This window comes from Schistocerca nitens, chromosome 12 (genome assembly GCF_023898315.1).
Source record: "Schistocerca nitens isolate TAMUIC-IGC-003100 chromosome 12, iqSchNite1.1, whole genome shotgun sequence".
NCBI lineage: Eukaryota > Metazoa > Arthropoda > Insecta > Orthoptera > Acrididae > Schistocerca > Schistocerca nitens.
Window position 1 is genome coordinate 9,884,107 of NC_064625.1, and position 12,882 is coordinate 9,896,988.

Genomic DNA, 12,882 nt, shown 5'->3' on the forward strand with positions numbered 1-12,882 from the left:
GAGGTCATCGGTCTCATCGGATCAGAGAAGGATGGGGAAGGAAGTCGGCCGTGCCCTTTCAAAGGAACCATCCCGGCATTTGCCTGGAGCGGTTTAGGGAAATCACAGGGAAATTAAGAGATGAATACACTAAGCAGATTGAGATGGATGTAGGGTGCAGATGAAGAAGCTTGCACAGTATAGAGTAGCATGGAGGGCTCCATCAGATCAGTCTCTGGACTAAAGACCACAACAACAACAACAACAACAAAGGTGTACTTTTTCAGTGGGACAATGCACGTCCACACACGGGGTGGGCCAAACGCTTGTTTTGGAGTATCAGTTACTACGAGTACCATTATTGTTTTACGTGACTTACTTTCAACAGTTATTTATGTCACTTATTTTTACTGCCAAATTCGCCAGACGGAGGTACAGATAAATAACTAAGTACGTGGAACCCAGTAGTTTACTTCATCAGTATAGTTAAAGCTGTAGGAATTGCCAACTGGTAGGATTGTCTACTGAAACGTGTTATAAACTTACCTAGTTAATTGTCCGTTACATTTCAACTGATGTTTGCAGGATCATCGGTCTTTCATGTTATATATTTATGGGTTATCAGTCGCTATTAGAAATATAATCATCGAAACTGCTACAGAAAGTGTACGAAATTTTGCCACAGAAATATTAACAGTGAAATGTTAAAGCATGCTGGAATAATTGGAGGTCAGCAACTTCTATTAATCAGTAGAACAGAAAACCAGCCAAAGGTGCAAATTTCAGTTTTTTGATATAGTTGCCGACTAGTTTCGGGGCGGGCTCCATTTTCAAATCATCGAGATAGTCAAAAAGGTATTTGCATAAAATACAAGAACCATGTCAAGATATATACAGGTATTATAAAGTGCAAATGAACAGTTGCAGCGCATCTCTATGCACCTCATAATACCTGCATATATCTTTACATGGTTCTTGTATTTTTTGCAAATACCTTTTTCCGAAAATGGTCATCAAGTAAATAAAAAAAGCTAAATTTATACATCCCCATCTTATTTCACGAGGGACTTCAGCTGGTGATGCATGTGAAAAAAAGTACCATCACAGCAGTATCTAGAGAATGTGGTTATTGTTACACACGACTGCTTTCGGCGGTACATTACTGTCACTCTCAGGCCTTGTTTGTCAAAGAACAACAACACAATGCGAATATTTGAAAACTAAACAACTATAAAACAGCGAACACAAAAAATTATGGTAGTCTAATGTATTAGTTAAAGTAACATTAAGGTAATATTCTATGAAGTACCAATACAGCACACAACGGGTCCCAAATATCAGACATGATCCAACTAAAAATGTTCATTAGTATTTAAAGACATGTGCCAAATCTGTTTAAATGAATAGGAACCTAACAGTAAAAGTGAAGCCAACATGGTAGAGACTAACCACAGACGTGTTGCAACTGTACGTGAAGCACACTGTTTTGTGACAACCTATCTCCGAGAAATGAAAAGGTCCTCCTCTCAAAACGCTTGGTAACTATGTACCCTTAAATAACTAAATACACCAGGCCTCAAATATTATGTTCACTATTACACACAAGAGTGTGTATTGACATATGTGCTCTATTGGTACTTAGCAGAATCGTACCTTTAGGTTACTTCAACTAATACATTAGAGTACCATAATTCTGTGTGTTCGTTGTTTTACGGTTGTTTAGTTTTCAAATATTGGCATTGTGTTAAAGTTCTTTGGTAAACAGGACCTGAGTATGGCGGTAATGTGCCGCCGAAACTAGTCATGTGATAGAATAAAGATAGCTGTGGTGGTACTTTTTCTCACAGATAAGTGAAATTTGGAACTTTGGCCGCTTTTCCGTTGTACTGGTTAAAGACACGCTTTTGGAAGTATGAGCTAACATGTAAACTGAGTCTTGTAGGTAATTTCTAGTACTGTTCACTTGCTGCAGTACGTGTAGGTCAATGAAATAAAACACAAAATTATTTGTTTACTCCGGTGCAAGATATTTCATTTGAAAGAACTGAGAGAATGGTAGGTAAGTTTTACTGCTCGATTTCAGCAAAACCACTTCAGCTGCGGTTCTCCCCTGGGCAACGCCCACGGAAATGACCGCACAGAAGCCCTCGGACGTCGGCGCGCCACGTACACAGAGCTCGACTGCAGTCCACCACCAGCAGTGGAGGCTGAAGCTCTGACAAAGCCAGCCACTCGTGCTGGCCGAAGGACCCGAGGCAGTCTGTCAACGAGTGGCCACGAAAGCTTCAACAATTTTACATAATAATTTCTCCCATCACCACATAAATTACTAACTCCTTACAAACAGTTCTGAAAATTTCCTATTCCGAATTTTTAATAGCCATGGCAATATTTATAAAAATAGAACGACAAACGTGGACCGGCCTGAGTGGCCGAGCGGTTCTAGGCGCTTCAGTCTGGAACCGCGTGACCGCTACGGTCGCTGGTTCGAATCCTCCCTCGGGCATGGATGTGTGTGATGTCCTTAGGTTAGTTAGGTTTAAGTAGTTCTAAGTTCTAGGGGACTGATGACCTCAGAAGTTAAGTCCCATAGTGCTCACAGCCATTTGAACCATTTTTTTTTAAACGTGGGGTGTGTAATACATAATCGATCCGCGGATAGTACACCAAAGTCAGCAGCAGGTTTATTGCAGCGCTAATGATGTCAACTGTTGTGCGATTTTTCTCAACGAAAGCTATTCCTTATGCTCCTCGCTGTTATCTATTGCATGCACTCTACCTACGTCTTTCGTCTTAAATTTTATAAATACTGTCATAGCTATTAAAAATTCACATGCTCAAATTTCCACGGCTATCTATGTGCGATTAGGAATGTGTCTGGGGCTAGGAGGAATTTTATACTTTTTAGTTCGTTTTAAAAAGCGTGTTATATTAAAAAGCTCTTTACTTAAGCAATTATTTTCTGATTTCTAGCCTTGTGTGTGTGTGTGTGTGTGTGTGTTTGTGTGTGTGTGTGAAACTTTTCAGTCGGTTTCAAACATTTTGATGAGACTGTGACAGACACATTTCAGGTTTACTTCAGTTTCTCTTCTTTTGAGGCAATCAGTTGTACTTTTTCGTAGCACGTGTCTACCACATCGCAAAAATACCGTGAAGATAAAAATTAAGGAGGTTCGATGTGACAGGCTTACCAGCAGTCGTTCTCGTCGCGAAACATTCGCGACCGGAGCAGGAAAGAAAAAAAAAGGGGGGGAAACAGCAGGCGCACTCAGACTGTCGCAGACGAGAAGGCGAGTTACTACTGCACTGTCGACCCCTTCTGAACTATGTGGAAAGTTTCGAGTCTCTAGCTCATCGGGAAGTCAGTTTAAAATCAAAGCGTAATGAACATCACGAACACTGAAAAACAACACACCCTCTGCCACACATCAGACAAGAAAGCAGGTTAATACATGCAGGACTGTCATCCGCTTCTGAGCTATGCCGAAAGTTTCAGTTCACTTACTGGGTCGTTAATTTCAAATCAGCTCTGAGCAAACCCCCGACGGCTGGCGGTTATTTCCGTAAAGCACGAAAATACTTGTTCGACGCCAATATCCGTCCTCTCTGGAAACATATTCGTCTGCTACGACCTACCAGAGTCCGGGACACGCTTATAAAGCTAGCAGCTTACCTGTAGTATTTCCCGTACCTTCCAGAGAAGGCGAACTGTGGGTTAAAAGTAACTGCCACAGAAAAATAACTTACGTAATACATTCATCTGCTCACGGTTATGTCCATTGACGAGCAGTCTGACACTGTAACTGCAACACAAAAGTGGCTTATACAGCTCGAAGAAAAACTCGAGCACTCTGACTTCGCACCGCGATTTCTCACATACTAGCAGTACAAAAATGTCTCTTAGGGGGAAGGTACACGCAAAACAAGTTTGAAATCTAGTAGGATCCAGTGGCGTGAAACAATTCGCGTCCGCGACTTGCGAAACGTTTCTTTAAAAGCTGAGCAATGAAAACGATTGTACTCGTACTTCCATTTCTGTGTTCTTAGGACGTAACTGCATATGTTTTGTAGAAGACCCAGTGTAATCGCTGTATGACGACTAAGACGCCAGATACTGTACCACGCAGACTACTGCTAACAAATAAAAACAAATCAACCTCCATAGAGAATCGAACCCTCCATCTCCTGCACGCTAACCCAACACGCTGTCCACAGCACCAACTGCACAGCGGTATTTTACCCTGACAGGGGCATACGCCTGCTTACAGCGCTACCATATTGCCAATCTTTAACGTCCGTTTACTGCCCGAAATACGCGCAGGACGAAATTTTGAGACAGACATTTTTGTATTCCTAGTATATGAGGAATCGCGCCGCGAAGTCCGAGTGCGCGATTTTCTTTTACCCGATATACTGACGGCTATTTCCATAGTCGCACGAATTCTTTCTGGTCACTTTTCGCAGAACTTTAGGCAGAAAGAATGCGAGGTATACCCTACGATAAACTGTGCGTCGTCTGAGAGTTATTTCTATGAGCTATAGAGTTCCTCCCAGGTGGTCGTTCGTCCTCTGCGCTGTTACTTTATCCTAGATCCCATGCCAGGTGACGCGCAAACGCAGTCCGCACTTCGGTGAACAGATGGCGCAACGCTCTCTATTGACGGGTATTAAAACAACTGATAGTAACAGATGGACGGTGTTACAGTACTTGCTACTTGTCAGTCACCGGTTACTTTTTGCCACCTCTATGCTACGTGCTCTCTGCGATGTACAACTGCCCTGGTCAACGAGATCACCAGCTTTCTCGCGAATTAGGACGTGATGAACCGCCGACTTTCCCGCTGTCCAGAGCCTGAAACAACCGTTGCCGAGCTGCGACAAAAGGCACACGGCACGATCTATTGCGGGATGACGTTCGGCACCTTCACGACGCTGCCGAGAATTCTTCCGGGTTGTATGGTCGTCGTCCATGGATCTCTTCTGTTCCTGACTTGCCGGCAAGACTCAGCACAACCAGGAGCACCTCCGAAGATGTCCAACGCAGCTTTCGACGAAACGTCAGGGACAGAAGAGTTCCATGGATCACGGCCATACAACCCGGAAGAATTCTCGGCAGCCTTAAACATCCGGTCGTGAAAGCCTTCGTTGTATGACCTTCACGACGGTTTGCACACGAGAATGTACGCTTGCGTCGTCGCCAGACGGCGGAACACCGTGTAGAGATGCGACTCGTGCGGTAACCTTTGCCCCTGCAATAATCAACCACATGTCGCCTCACTTGCCAATAAGATGACCTCATGACTGAGCGTACAGCATATTTTCCTTGGGGAAGCGCGCTTACCCCGACAGTCTGCTGCTTTGTCGGTGCGAGTGACTTTCTGGACGGGACCCGGCAGATGGTCTCGGTCCTGTCCTCGTGTCCTGTAGCAGCCAGCAGCCAGCGTCCATCGCGGAGCAGCTCGTGGCAGGCGAACGTCTGGCTGGAGGGAGGGAGGGAGCCTCTGGAAATCGAATGTGGCGCACGTGGCCTGCGCGACTCCCGCGGTGGCAGGACGGGCGCCGGCGTACACAGCCTCTCTCTCGTCTCGACCTTGTCGTCACTCTCTTAACATCGTTTGCAAATTCTTATTTCTACTTGTTCAGTCGCAGGGCAAGCCTGTGGTCTACGCTGACGGAAAAAGACCGAACACCAAAAAGATAACTATTGTAGGCTACTGAAAGTTCGGGAATACACGTGCCTAGGTAACATGTTAAAGTGAGTGACATTGTAAGATCACAGGTGAATTTAAGTGCGAGAAAGCCATTGCAAATATGAAATGCTGGTACAATAATAACCGCTGTAGCGACCAAAATGCTGAATGGAAGCATGCAAACGTGCATGCATTGTATTGTACAGGTAGCTGCTGTCAGTTTGTAGGATGGAGTTCTATGCTGTTGAATTTGGTCCGCGTCCGCAGCTCGTGGTCGTGCGGTAGCGTTCTCGCTTCCCGCGCCCGGGTTCCCGGGTTCGATTCCCGGCGGGTTCAGGGATTTTCTCTGCCTCGTGATGACTGGGTGTTGTGTGATGTCCTTAGGTTAGTTAGGTTTAAGTAGTTCTAAGTTATAGGGGACTGATGACCATAGATGTTAAGTCCCATAATGCTCAGAGCCATTTGAACAATTTGAACCAATTTGGTCCGCCAAGAGGCCTACAGGGTCGGTTAGTGCTAGTTGTGGATGACGCCGCAGTTGTCGGATCGAGTCCCATGTGCGCTCCATTGGAGACACATCTCGTGATGGAGCAGGGCAAGGTGACACGTCGACACACTGTACAGTATGTTGGGCTAAACCAGCGGTATGTGGACTAGCGTTATCCTGTCGGAAAAGCAACCCCTGGAATACTGTTCTTGATATGCAGCACAGCAGATCGAATGACCACACTGACGTACAGATTTGCAGTCAGAGTGCGTAGGATAAGCACCCGAGTGCTGCTGCTATCGTACGGAATCGCAGCCGAGACCACAACTCCAGGTGTGGCTGCAGGCCCTGAACTGGCCTCTCCTAACCAACACACGGCCATCACTGGCAGCGATACAGATCGTCCGTTCCTCCACTCAAGTCACAAGTGGTGGTGGTTTTGTCTCAGTGGGATGCACGCTAAGGGCGTCTGACTCGGAGCTATTCTTGAACTAACCGATTTGTAACAGTTGTTTGCGTTACTGTCGTATCAACTGCCGCTCGAGACGCAACACGATGCTCAGAGCCGTACGCGGAACACGGTGGTCTTCCTCCTAGGTGTACTGCCAAGTGGCCCTTCGGAGTCCGTCTTCTTGCGATCGCACACCCTTGTCAACTCCGCTGCGAGCAGTCGTGTGGAGTGGCTACACTCCCACCAAGTCTTTCTGCAGTTTAGCAGAAGGAATATAGAGCTTGTCAGTCTCCTATTGCACTCAGTGAGCCGTTGATAACGCTATCTTTATCGGCTTAAGGCATTCTGTACTCTCAACTCAGCACGTCCAATCTGATAGGTAACTATCACTTCGCTAAAGCGTTTATTTTAAGTGAACTCGATTTGCATCCTCATAGTGGCCCTACTCAACAGACATCATGTTTCAGATGTAGAAAGACGCCGACCAACTTTCGCTTATGTCGCATAACTCCTCCCGGGCGTTGAGATTTTTGTTCCGTCAGTGTGTTTCTCTCTCTCTCGTTCGTCTCAACCCTGCACTGGTTTTCCTGCTATCACTTGGAATTTCTTTGTTTTTAGTTGATGCTCGGTCAGACGAGAAGTCTGATATCCGTGTGGCTATCACGCTGCACGCTGCTCAGTCCGAGTTAGAGACTCCCAGGGATAGCAAACATTTCATTTTCAGCATTTCATACAACTATTGACCGAATCTAAAATGTTGCCATAATCTGTTCATCAAGATGTATAAGGTTAGGTTAAAAGTCTAACGCACAGTCAAGTACCCGAGTTAAGAAGCTGTGTACACGCCTCGAGGCAGTGCAACTCACGGCGCGCAAATTACCCAAACTGCATTCATCCCGTATTTGGGAATGACACAACTTGGCGAATTCCAACCAACTTTACACGTAATTTCAACCCTTTACGAAAGTTTCTCTCGCTGACAGCCACCACAAAATGATGAAAAGAGAAGTTTATTGCTGTCCGTGCAGTCAGTGTTCAGCATCAGCCACGTTGCTTCAGTTTGTTACTTCATCACTTCTAACTCTATTCGCAACACAGTTTGTAGACGGCATCCACACATACCCGCAACATTCTGTCACTCTACGACAGTCACTACGCCATAAACACTGACATGCGTGTAAAACGGAGAGGAGGAGACTACACTCACACAGCCGCACGTAACACGCTTGACGCAATCCCTAAAGCGTAGTGAAGGTCTTCCACGAAGTCTCTTTACTCCTGCTATTTCACTGAGTGGTGTGCGCCGAGGCAGCACTCCAACAAACTTTAAACCCAAAATCAAACATTTCTCACACATTTTGTTGCTTACACGCTTAACGTCAAACATCTAACATCATAACTCATTTGTAAAGTAATCAGACGTTTCAACTTTTACATATGCCGTTTCGATTCCTTTAAGGATCTGGGGTGTGCAGCTTACTGGGTGCACTCTTTCCTCCAGATTTCGCCGCTTAATACTCGTCTTTCCCTGTCTTTGTAAATCTCATGCCTTGCTCATACTGCGGCATCAAGCAGTCAGGCCTGCAAGATGAGTGGTCTGCCAAGCGAGTGGACTCATTCTTATTTATCGAGTAACATGAACTCTAGTACTCACAATTAAGTTACAAGTTATTCTCCTGTTTGAATATTACGCAACGGAAACGGAAACGCACATCTGACTATCAGTAATTTACACAACTCTGACTGTTCACTACGCACTGGCAATACCACATTTTCTTTCTTATTTAACGGCTTTGATCAACCGCACACGTTATAAATCCTGGGTATCATGACAACATACTATTCGAAGGAAAAGGCCACCAACCTTTTTTCTTTTCACTATCTTATTTATTCCGATAAATTCTATAACGTAAACAGACAAATTCTATAACCTACAACAATAACACATGAGAAATTCCGCCCAGTGGTCATGGCTTTACATTGGTGATTCTCTATCTTATGGTCTCGTAATTATTTAACGCTACAGTGCACTTTCTGGATAGGATGGTGGATCTTTTGCTATATCTCACACTTCGACTCTCACACCCATAATCACGAAAATTTCCTCCAGACCGAGTGGTACAAAAAGGAACATGCATAACCCACTGCCTCTGAAACGATCTTGTTACTCTCCCATGCAAACCACACATACTTAAATTACATGACATATACCACACTACAACATGAAATACTACACAGGGAATAGTCACAACATTATCACCTTCAGCTTTCCCACTTCAATTAATATTTATCCCAGTTTCACACGACACTGCCCCACTTCGTGATTCTACTTTCCTACTATAAACTCTGGAGATATATGCACGTCTCCCTGTGCAATGCAAGCCTAGTGGCGTTGCTGGATAGACGGCTGACTCACCTTGTTTCTCTCTCAGAATGTTATAGTTTGAATCAAGCGTCACACAGAAACATATCTCGCAAAGTAATATTAAGAACATATTCATCACACACACGAGTCCTCAACTGATGCCATGGACGAGTACTTCTCTTTATCCTTTGTCTCATACACAGATTGAGACTCACACAGTACTCACCACGTCTAAGTACTCGCCTCTAATTTCAAGTCCTGCACACGCTATTTCTTAAATATTTCAACTTATATTACACACGCTAGTAATTCAGCTGAACTTAAGCACACGGAAGTATTTCAACTTATTGCTACACGTGGTTTCATTGTGACCGTTGGTCACTTCCGAAGATTACTACGATCCCATTAATATTACCTGCCTGACATTTAATTCTCCCCACAAAAGTTCCTGAAATAGAGAAACTATTATTCCAAACTACTCTTAAGTATTTCACATGCATACCATGTCTCCACGCTTTTGTCTTTACGGAGCACACCTAAGACAGGTCTTACCAACACAAGATCCAGCGGCAGAGTCCTGAAAAATAGCCGTTCTTCAGGTCAGCTCGCACCTCCGTCAAGGTGGGGGAGCACATTGCTACCGTATTGGTCAGCCACATTGCAGGCACTCAAAGCTCAGGTAAATTTCATCTCTTTGGTTCCGCCAAAGTTGGCCAAAGGACCGTCTCAAAGATGATCATATATTCACATTCACTATCTGCGGTTAGCAGACGACCATACATTCATTCTTTTCGCAGATCTCACCAAACTGGATGTAGGGATTTATTTTGTGGGAGTGCACATGTGATCAGGTAAATAAATAAATTGTCATTCTTTCCTACACTGGTATCCGGCTTCGCTGTATTAATTGAAATTGAGTTATTATTAGAAAAAATATGTTGTTCTGACAAGAATAACGAAGAATGTTGTACCTATTTCCAATGTCGGGCGGTACTGTACCCTTTCAATTTCAACCGTTGATTGGAATTTTGGCTCCTCCAGTTGTCTGTGGTTGTGGTACGGCCCTTCTGTTCACCAACATCCCAATTATGAGCTTTCATTAATCGATCGTGATGTTTCCTGCTGCATTGACGCCTGTCAGTAGTGTAACGTAAGCGCTTGTCTGCTTGTCTCTAGCTGAGTGAATCTTCCTAAAACTGCCTACCAAAACTTCTCACAAAGGATTACTAAACAAATTGATTAAAAAATTAAACTTAGGTAGGCCTACTGCGCAAAACTCTGCCTATACTGATTGATACAAACATTTAGTATGATTTGCTCAACACTGTCCACAAATTGAAGCTGACTGTTTCTGTAAAAGTGCAGTGCCACCCTGAATGTAATCTGACTTCTGAAACAATTGCGCAACTGCACTTACAAAGAAATTCGTGGTCCTACACTGTATTTCCACTTACCTCGCGTCTTGACAAACATTTTTGCAGATTTCTCGAAAGCAGCGCACAGCATACAGCAGCAAAGCAACATTCAGAAGCTACGACTGTAAATTCTGTACCACTGAGTGCAATGCGCATATGTACATACTAAACTGAATGAAGAGTAGGAATTTTCACTGGTAAGAAATGAGTTTTGACAAAATTCGAATAAAGCTCTACATTTATAAGTATTGCTTTAAAAAAATCAACTGAATGTTCGTAATAGTATTCAGAAGGGAATCCCATCTTCCTTTCAGAGCGATCCGTACGACGGTCGTACTGTCTGAGCTTCGTTTCTACAACTCAGCAACACAAAACAACTCTACGCTCTTGCGTGCTTACCTCGGCCACTCAACAAATGTTCAAATGTGTGTGAAATCTTATGGGACTTAACTGCTAAGGTCATCAGTCCCTAAGCTTACACACTGCTTAACCTAAATTACCCTAAGGACAAAAACACACGCGCACACACACCCATGCCCGAGGCAGGACTCGAACCTCCGTCGGGACCAGCCGCACAGTCCGTGACTGCAGCGCCTCAGACCGCTCGGCTAATCCCGCGCGGCAGGCCACTCAACATTCCAGAAAAACTTGCAAATAATCTCCTTAGTTTCTCTTTCCATAATAGCATCAGAAATATCCATACGCCAATTGTATCACTCTCGTATCACACTTACATCGAGAATTTCCTGGCCATTATTCGAAAGAGGTCTGCTGCACAATTCAGAATGCGCGTAACGTTGCTAGTGCTCTCAGGCAGATGAGGCGGTATAACAAGACAAAGACACTGAGCAAGCAGTCAAAGATTACTCACAAGGGAAGCTCGCTATCGTGGGAAGGGGCCCCAGCGGACAGCCCGTCAGGAACTGGACACAGGTCAGGCGTGAAAACAGGAAGGAGGTGTACTGGACTGTGGATAAAGAAAAAGCAGAATAGAAATACTGAACGGTCCGAGAAAAAGAAGGGCAAGACAGAGGAGCCAGATAGAGCAATGGCAGCCGGCACGGTAGCTCAGCGTGTTGGGTCGGAGAGCTGGCTGGTCTCTGTAATAAACAAAACTGAGTGAACGGATCTACGACGAACGTCAACGGATGTCACGTGACGTCCACTACGAACAAATCCAACGAACAATAACAAAAAAGAAAAAAGTGGTCACTGTGTTCGACTACCAAGGGGGCGAGCCGTGTTGAGAATTACGCCGTGCCGAAGACTTACTTGTCGCCGTTCGCTGTATTAAAATGTGTGCCTGTGTCGTGGTGTAACGTCCGTTTGCAACAGCGAGGTGTAAGGTAGGGACCTATAATGACAGTTGACTCTGCACAACTACTGTATTAGCAGCCGAAAGGAAGTGGCTTTCGAATGGGGACCGCAAACGTTTGATGACAAAGCGGCAAGTCAACAGCATCCTCCACCGGAAAACACGTCTGGTGTACACGGCGTTAGTAACAGTAGGTGTGTCATATGATAGGAATCTCTTACCAAAGCACCAAATTTGTAGGACTGGTGAGTGAGTGAGAAAAAACTTGTTGCCCGATTTCGGTGTTCGTATGAATGTGAATGTGATCACTCGCACGGTAATGTCGGCCTCTATGACCGTGCGGTTCTAGGCGCTACAGTCTGGAACCGCGCGACCGCTACGGTCGCAGTTTCGGCATGTGTGTGATGCCGTTAGGTTAGTTAGGTCTAAGTAGTTCTAAGTTCTAGGGGAGTGATGACCTCAGATGGTAAGTCCCATAGCGCTCAGAGCCATTTGAAACATTCCCACGGTAATGATGAAAACGTAAGTTGTAACAAATGAACGCAAGTTTCAGTCACACAGTTTCTCCGTATTTTGGCTGAACGTATGTTGTTAACGTTTTTGAAGTTACATTCCTTTTGGAAGCTTCGACTCTTCAATTCTTTTGTTGTAACGCGGTTCACACTCGTTTATTTGTTGTTTTCATTTCTGTGAGACGTCCGCGTGGTATCTCGCTTCCCCTCACTATTCATCACGTATTCTTACCACATGACTCATGTTCTATGACCAATGTGTAGTGTGACAACTGAGAAGACTGAAAGAGAACCAAATAGCTTCAAATGGGTCTGACCACTATGGGACTTAACATCCGAGGTCATCAGTCCCCTAGAACTTAGAACTACTTAAACCTAACTAACCTAAGGACATCACACACATCCATGCCCGAGGCAGGATTCGAACCTGCGACCGTAGCGGTTGTGCGGTTCCAGACTGGAGCGCAAAGAGAACGAACATTTCAATGACCGAACGGACTGCTCATAAAGTCACGAAAAACATGAAAATAAATAATGGCTCTTCACCGGCGCTCAGTAGTGCACCGGTCCATATTGAACCGTTCGCCGCTTTTATTTCGTTTTTTTCCACAGTTCAGTAGACCTCCTCCCTGTTTTCGTGCTCGACCAGTTACCACTAAATCTGAGGG